The sequence below is a fragment of the Macaca fascicularis genome, chromosome 19 (genome assembly GCF_037993035.2).
Source record: "Macaca fascicularis isolate 582-1 chromosome 19, T2T-MFA8v1.1".
Lineage (NCBI taxonomy): Eukaryota > Metazoa > Chordata > Mammalia > Primates > Cercopithecidae > Macaca > Macaca fascicularis.
In genome coordinates, this window is record NC_088393.1 from 43,546,212 (window position 1) to 43,554,839 (window position 8,628).

Genomic DNA, 8,628 nt, shown 5'->3' on the forward strand with positions numbered 1-8,628 from the left:
GATATCCTCCAGACAGCTGCTGAATTTCCTCATGCAAATTCCTAGGTAAATGTAGAATAGACTATCACTGTCATAGAATGCAAAGGAGTCATTAAATGCGAAGTTGAGAAAAATATATAAGGATATGGACAATATTCTAAAATAAGGTCAATGGAAAAATCAGACCGATACATTTATTTTTGTAAGATGTATAAATACACATACATTCATACACAGAGAATGACAAACAGAAAATCATCAAACAGGAGACAAAAAAAGTCTGGAAAGTATATGACCATGTTATAACAGTGTTTACAGTTTTTGTTTGCTTTTAGTTTTGCTGATTATACATCTATCACTGTCAGCCAGGCACAGTGGCTCATACCTGTAATCCCAGCACTTTGAGAGGCCAAAGTAGGAGAACTGCTTGAATCTAGGAGTTCAAGACCATCCTAAGCAACATAGTGACAACACATCTGTAAATTTTAAAAATTTTTAAATAAGTAAATATAAATTGCTGTATATTCAGTTTTTGGTCAACACATTAAACAAATGAAACAACTAAATAAAGCTAAAGGAGAAGTAAAATAAGCCTTTGATTAGCAGCTTCTCCATAATCAGAGGTTGATAATCAGCATTTCCTAGATTTTTAATTGGATGTTGACTTTTCTTAACATTTCCTTCATAATTTTGTAACCATGCACATAGTAACTTGAAATATGTGTGGTTGTTTCAAGTTACTTCATGTGCGGATTTCAATAAAACTCTTTTTTCTCTAAATTTAAACTCATTTTACTGAATGGCTTATCTTTTGTGAGTTCCTTTGGATCCCAAAACCTCAACTCACTTTATCACTTGTTCTCAGGGATGCTGGAATTGTGTCTCCAACAATACGGCAAATTGGCCCTGAGTAATTTCCTCTATGAATTAATGATGGTCTCAATATAGTTTTATTTCAGATCTTGACAGACGGGTTTATTTTATTTCTAAACCTGGCTGGTTGGTCAGGATACCCTCCAGACAGCAGCTGAATTTGCTCCTGCAATTAACTTTGTTTTCCATCCAATATCATTAGAGTGACAACTACAAGGTATAAAAAATAGAGTATAAAACCTGTTTATCACCATACAGATCCCATAGACTCAGTATAATCTGTTCACAGTCTATCGCTATTGTCAGACTGATGTCTCTGCCACGTGACATCACCAGGTAGGTCACCTAAATATCCTCAGGTAGGCTCTATCACATACTGCCTTAAACTTAGTATTTAGATATGACCTTTTTGATAGATTATGAATATTTTAAAGGAAGCAGCTCTTCTTTTCATTGATTGTCCCACCCTCAATACTATAATTTGAAGGTATGGCATAGCAGAAGCACTTAATAAAAGTCTGATTTTTTTTTTTTTTTTTTTTTTTTGGAGAGACGGGGTCTCACTATGTTGCACAGGCTAGGTTTGAATTCCTGGGCTCGAGGGATCCTCCCACATAGGCCTCCCAAAGTGCTAGGATTACAGGCATGAGACACTATGCCCAGCCCCACAAAACCCACTTCTAGGAATTTTTTAAAGGAAATCACTACAGAAGTATATAATATGTACTAGTATATTCATCAAAAAATAATTTTTGATTATCAAAAATGTAAAACACAGTGGGAACAGGTTAAACATTATTCTTGGGCATATGGTGACATACTATGCCATTATTATTAGTAGTATTACTTTTTTTGAGATGGAATTTCACTCTTGTTGCCCAGGCTGGAGTGCAATGGCATGACCTCAGCTCACTGCAACCTCTGCCTCCCGCATTCAAGTGATTCTCCTGCCACAGCCTCCCAAGTAGCTGGGATTACAGGGATGCATCACCACGCCCAGCTAATTTTGTATTTTTAGTAGAGACGGGGTTTCTCCATGTTGGTCAGGCTGGTCTTGAACTCCCAACCTCAGGTGATCCACCCGCCTCGGCCTCCCAAAGTGCTGGGATTACAGGCATGAGCCACTGCGCCCGGCCTTATGCCATTATTAATAAGATTAATGTTAAATTATATAATTGATGGAAAAATAGTATCAAGGATGAATTACTCAGTAAAGAAGACAGGTTAGGCCAGGTGTGGTGGTTCAGGTTTGTAATCCCAACACTTTGGAAGGCTGAGGCAGGAGGATTGCTGAGCCCAGGAGGTCGAGGCTACAGTGAGCAGTGTTCACACCACTGTACTCCAGCCTAGGCAACCGAGCGAGACCTCTTAAAAAAAAAAAAAAAAAGACAGTTTTTAAAATCTATGCATAAATTAAGTGGTATCCTGGTAAAATTAAGGAGACAGGCTGTCTTCTCGGCCTCTAAGGAAGTGATACTGAGCTCTGCATTGTGAGATGTTAACATCTTGGTGCCTCTGTTTCCCCATCCCACTACATATGACAGGTCTGAAGATTAATCAAGATAATCCATAGAAACAAGTACATGATAGCTACTGTAATAATGTATCATCACGGAAGATAAAAAAGACGACCTGTCCATTAGTCTACTAGTATACAAGGAAATTAATTCTGTTGTTTCCTATTTTTCTTAAAGTTTGTGCTTTGTAGGTTTCTCTTTCTTTCTTTTTTTTTTTTTCTTTTTTTGAGATGGAGTTTCGCTCTTTTTGCCCAGACTGGGGTGCAATGGCACAATCTCGGCTCACTGCAATCTCCGCCTCCGGAGTTCACAGGATTCTCCTGCCTCAGCCTCCCAAATAGCTGGAATTATAGGCGCACGCCACCATGCCCAGCTAATTTTTTGTATTTTTAGTAGAGACGGGGTTTTACCAAGTTGGCCAGGATGGCCTCAATCTCTTGACTTTGTGATCTGCTGGCCTCGGCCTTCCAAAGTGCTGGGATTACAGGTGTGAGCCACCGTGCCCGGCTGGTTTATCTTTCTTATAATTCCAATTTTACAAATTTCAAGGCTCACCTTTGAGAAAATATCAGTCTTACTTAAAAAAACAAAAACAAAAAAACTGTTGGCCGGGCGCGGTGGCTCAAGCCTGTAATCCCAGCACTTTGGGAGGCCGAGACGGGCGGATCACTAGGTCAGGAGATCGAGACCATCCTGGCGAACACGGTGAAACCCCGTCTCTACTAAAAAATACAAAAAACTAGCCGGGCGAGGCGGCGGGCGCCTGTAGTCCTAGCTACTCGGGAGGCTGAGGCAGGAGAATGGCGTAAACCCAGGGGGCGGAGCTTGCAGTGAGCTGAGATCCGGCCACTGCACTCTAGCCCGGGCGACAGAGCCAGACTCCGTCTCAAAAAAAAAAAAAAAAAAAAAAAAAAAAACTGTTAAAAAAAAAAAAGACAGGTAAGGAGAAAATGCGCCTTTCCTTACTCCCCGGACGTTACGGAAAACACCCTTCAGCCTCGTATACATGTTCGATGAACAGGATCCAATACGGTGCTAAATTAACAATAGTGAAACTGATTTTTCTGCAAAATATGGGCATTTATGTAAATACTTGTAAATATTACAATAACTACGTTTTATAATATTTAAACTATCTTTGGAAATATTATTCATAGTTGCAAGACACCTGGAAATCATATATAACTGCCATTTTCCCTGAAGTAATCTTGCATCTCTAAATTATTCTTTTTTTTTTTTCCTTTTGAGACAGGGTCTCACTTTGTGGCCCAAGCTGGAGTGCAGTGGCGCAAACAAAATTCACTGCAGCCTGGGCCTCCTGGGCTGAAGTGATCCGCCCACCTCACCCCCACAAGTAGCCGAGACTATAGGCGAGTGCTCCCATGTCCAGCTAATTTTTGCATTTTTTGTAGAGACAGGGTTTTGCCATGTTGTCCTGACTGGTCTCCAACTCCTGGACTCAAGCGATCCACCCGCCTCAACCTCCCAAAGCGCTGGGATTTTACAGACATGAACCTAGCATAAATGATTAATTCTGGCCGGGCGCGGTGGCTCAAGCCTGTAATCCCAGCACTTTGGGAGGCCGAGGCGGGTGGATCACGAGGTCAGGAGATCGAGACTATCCTGGCTAACACGGTGAAACCCCGTCTCTACTAAAAATACAAAAAACTAGCCGGGCGTGGTGGCGGGCGCCTGTAGTCTCAGCTACTTGGGAGGCTGAGGCGGGAGAATGGCGTGAACCCGGGAGGCGGAGCTTGCAGTGAGCCGAGATCACGCCACTGCACTCCAGCCTGGGAGACACAGTGAGACTCCGTCTCAAAAAAAAAAATAAATAAAAATAAAATAAAAAAAATAAAAATAAAAATGATTAATTCTGAGAGGATGTCTTACCTCATAATTTGTGCCCTCTTGAGTGTTAAATGACGTTTTTAATATCTAAAAGGTGTAAATACATGATTGTTTTTCACCTCAGGTGGTCCCTGGTACTTCCCTCTCCTCCTAAGATGCACAGATATATGGAAACCCATGTCAAAAGACAAAGTTACAATAAATTGACTTATAGATATCATGGGCTTTTATTTGGGATTCACAAATGGGGCAGCTTCCATTGTATAAAAGAGAATGAGGGTCCCTGCCCTCATTACACACTGTGGTGGAACAGTGGGTTTTGTGTAAGGTGGGAACAAATAACAGAACTAGAGAAAAAAGAACTGAGGGCTCGTGTCGCATGTCTGTAGTCCCAGCTATATGGGAGGCTGAGGAGGGAGGAACGCTTGAGCCCAGGAGTTTGAGGCTGCTGTGAGCCATAATCACTCCACTGCATTCTAGCCTGGGTGACAGAGTGAGACCCAGTCTTTGAAATAAATTTTTTAAAACAAAAATAAAAATAAAAGATTGGTGAACATCAATTATTTAGACTGGAATCTTGTTTTCAGGAAAAACAGGTTTGAAATTTATCTGCTCCCTTAAAGTTTCAGTTTGATAATGTGGCATTCAGCATGAATGACTTCATTTTGATTCAGTCTAGTCTGTTGGAGCCTAGTGCCGAAGCTCAGTCGAAAGCAATACCATACCATAATTTTGGTTTAACACCAACAATTGAAGGAGATTCTATTTTCAAACTAACAGTTGGAGTCTTTGTGTCTCTATTAATTCTCTTCTGCAATGACAAAACTACACACAAATGTTCAGACACGAAAATTAGAAACACATACACCAAAAATGATTTTCTCTGGGCAGGGGGCATTTGGGGTTATTTCTTCTTCATAACTTCCTTCAGTAATGAAATTTTTGCAATGAACCTGTCTTAATTTCATCATTACAAATAGAACATCAATACATTTCAAAGTATTAAACTTTAAACTATCATTATGGGAAAAGGGTACATTTCTGTCATTATAAGAAAGCTAAATAGTAGGCCTAGAATTAAAAAATATCAGCGTGACAGAACCAGGTAACATTGTGTCTTCTTGCATAGCCTTTAGCTGTGCCATTTCTACATAATTAGAAACATCTCTGGCCGGGCGCGGTGGCTCAAGCCTGTAATCTCAGCACTTTGGGAGGCCGAGGCGGGCGGATCACGAGGTCAGGAGATCGAGACCATCCTGGCTAACACGGTGAAACCCCGTCTCTACTAAAAATACAAAAAATTAGCCGGGCGCCGTGGCGGGCGCCTGTAGTCCCAGCTACTCGGGAGGCTGAGGCAGGAGAATGGCGTAAACCCGGGAGGCGGAGCTTGCAGTGAGCTGAGATCCGGCCACTGCACTCCAGCCTGGGTGACAGAGCAAGACTCCGTCTCAAAAAAAAAAAAAAAAAAAAAAAAAAAAAAAAATCTCACCATAAAGATTATTCCCTTAATGAACAGGAAAATGGCCTTTGCACATTTAATGACAAAAGACACAGAAAACAGACCACATGATTTTGGGTACATATTCGATGTTCAATAAATGTGGCCTCTCCGCTTCTATTCTTTTCTGAAAAACCAATTGAATGGTCATATTAGATACAATCCTTTCGAAAGGTTTTGCAAACTTCCATTTTTTAAAAATGGCCTGCATATATGGTTTTTGAGAACTGCGACCTGTAACTATAAATCCTATTTAAGGTTAGATCATAGCCATTTTTCCGTAAATGACAAATTCTTATTATGTTTTGTTTTCCTGATACCTGGTATGCAGCTATTCACAAATTCTTTATAAGCATAAATTTTATTATCAGTATAATGTCCAATCTCACGAATGTTGTATGATTTTTTTTTTTTTTTTTTTTTTTTGAGACAGAGTCTCGCTCTGCCACCCAGGCTGGAGTGCAGTGGCGTGATCTTGGCTCACTGCAAGCTCCGCCTCCCGGGTTCACGCCATTCTCCTGCCTCAGCCTCCCGAGTAGCTGGGACTACAGGCGCCCGCCACCTCGCCCGGCTAGTTTTTTTGTATTTTTTAGTAGAGACGGGGTTTCAGTGTGTCAGCCAGGATGGTCTCGATCTCCTGACCTCGTGATCCGCCCGTCTCGGCCTCCCAAAGTGCTGGGATTACAGGCTTGAGCCACCGCGCCCGGCCTGTATGATTTTCTTAACCATTCTCATAATCTTGATCATTAGTTTTCTGCAAAACCATTCAAAGGTATAACACTCTGATTCCAGATCTAAAGCTCAAGTCTAAATAATTTGGATGACAGAACCCTGGAAAAATGCAAATTAACAAACATATATATAGTTTCAGGGGGGTTGTGGTGCCCTGCATGCCCAAGAAAACAATGGACCCAATGACTAAGAATTCCTATTTTGGGACACTTACATTCTGGCTCACTTCCTTCATTTGCAAGGACACATCACAACTGAGTTCATATTCCTGTTGCTTTCAATCTACAGAAGTCCAAAACGGACAATCCACAAACGCCTCAAAATAGTGTTTCTGTTTCCCCCTCCAAGGCTATATAATTTCATACACATAACCAGAAAGAAGTATGGTGGGTGGACTCTCCAATCATCCTTCACTGAAGGTTCTTAGGGTCAGAATTCAAGAAGGCCGGTTTCTTAAACATGTAAATGAAAGTCCAAGAACCGGGAGATGGGGACGGAATGTATAACCCTTCCAGGAAGGAATCCTACACAAACTATGCCTGATCAAACTTTACTCAGGCTCTTACTCCTTCTAATGGGCCCATCAGTACACTTCACTGTAAAATCCAATAATAGCAAAGACCCCTTCTAAGCCAGTTTAGCAGGAACCCTCTGCCCCCGTATCTTCACCCTCCACCATCCCCCAGGTGATGAGGTCTTATCACCCGGGTCTCTCTCTTTAAAAAGAATCCCAACAGGTGTGTTTAGCCAGAATCCTACTTATCGCAGACATTTCCTCTTAGTATTTTGTCATCCAGTGATCCCTAACCTGGTCCTTGATTATAAAGTCCCGCTCGTTCATGCTGAATTTGGGGTTGAACCCAATCTCTTTCACCCACTGCAAAATCTCACTGCTGTACTTCCAATACCTATCGCGATGATCCTGAATCAAGTCTTCCTTTGCATGCTTTAAGAAGTTTGACTGAATATTTTTTCTCTAACAGAGTCTATCACACTGTCTTAAGGGCAATTCCTGCTCTAAGCTTCCCATCCTGTTTCTTCTCACTGGAAACCTTCATCTAAGGCTCAGTATCTGATTTCCCGCTTGGATCATTTCTCTGTGGCAGTCATACTAGACTGAGAGGAGACAGGGAAACCGAGACCCTGGACCCACGGGTCAGTGACGCCAGAAAGCTACAGCAAAGCACGCTTTGCAAAGGACACTCACTCTATGTCCCGGTCACAAAGACTCTCACGCACCCTTCTCAGTCCCTACGTCACAAAGGAGACGTTCCCCAACTGTCTCCCTAGAGATGAGCCCCCTCCTCCGCAGTTCCAGCACCCCCGGGCCTCAGGAGGCGGGAGACAAGCCCTGCCCGCGACCAAGGCGTCCTCGCTCTGAGCGCCTCCTGCAGCTCCACTCTCACCGCCACACAGGGTCCCACGCGGGCTGCGGGCTGCGGGCTGCGGGCTGCGGGCTGCGGGCTGCGAGCTGGGGCTGCAGAGGCTCCGGCAGCGACCCGCGCCGCCTTCTTCCTCAGATGGGACCAGGTCACCCGCAGCGCAGAGGTCAGGGAGGCGGAGCCAGAGGTCCGAGATTTCTCCGTCGCCCGTGGAATCTGTAGGCCAAGACGGAACAGTCAGGACGGCAGGCACCCCTGAGAAGTGGAGTCCAGAGTCCTAAAACCAACAAGAAATACAGCAATGACCACGAGGACCGGGCGCCCCGCCCACCGCCTGAGCCCCGGAGACTTCTGGGAGTGGCCTCCTGACCTAGGAGTACGCCTGAGCAGATCGGGCAAATGCTGGGGCCCCTGTCTTGATGCCAAGGATGGAGTCAGTGCATTCTCAGGGCCAGTAAGAGGCGAGTCTGGGTGGAACCTGACCCGGGTAAAAGAAAAATGTTAGGTAAATGGACTCACGTCCTACAGAAGTTACTTAAGTCCCATCACATTCTTCAGTACATTATGTTCTTCACCTTTGGACACGAATACATAAGATTAAAAATTTTATTTAAAAACATCCGAATAAATACTTTCATTATTTTTGTTTTGGAATAGGCTTATTTTTGCTTTGTTTTTGTTTATGTTTTCAGACGGAGTCTCACTCTGTTCCCCAGGCTGGAGTCCAATGGCGTGATATCGGCTCACTACAACCTCCCCCTCCCGGATTCAACTGATTCTCATGCTTCAGTCTTCCGAG

General features: G+C 43.3%; 1 long non-coding RNA gene across 1 annotated transcript in view; it reads right to left on the bottom strand.

Annotated features, from left to right (window-relative positions):
- Positions 1-8,172, bottom strand: part of LOC102126503 (uncharacterized) — a 53,915-nt gene extending 45,743 nt beyond the window's left edge. The window contains exon 1 of the long non-coding RNA XR_012427496.1: positions 7,854-8,172. This is a non-coding gene — a long non-coding RNA (uncharacterized lncRNA). The remainder of the gene's footprint in view (positions 1-7,853) is intronic.
- Positions 8,173-8,628: the final 456 nt, after the last annotated feature.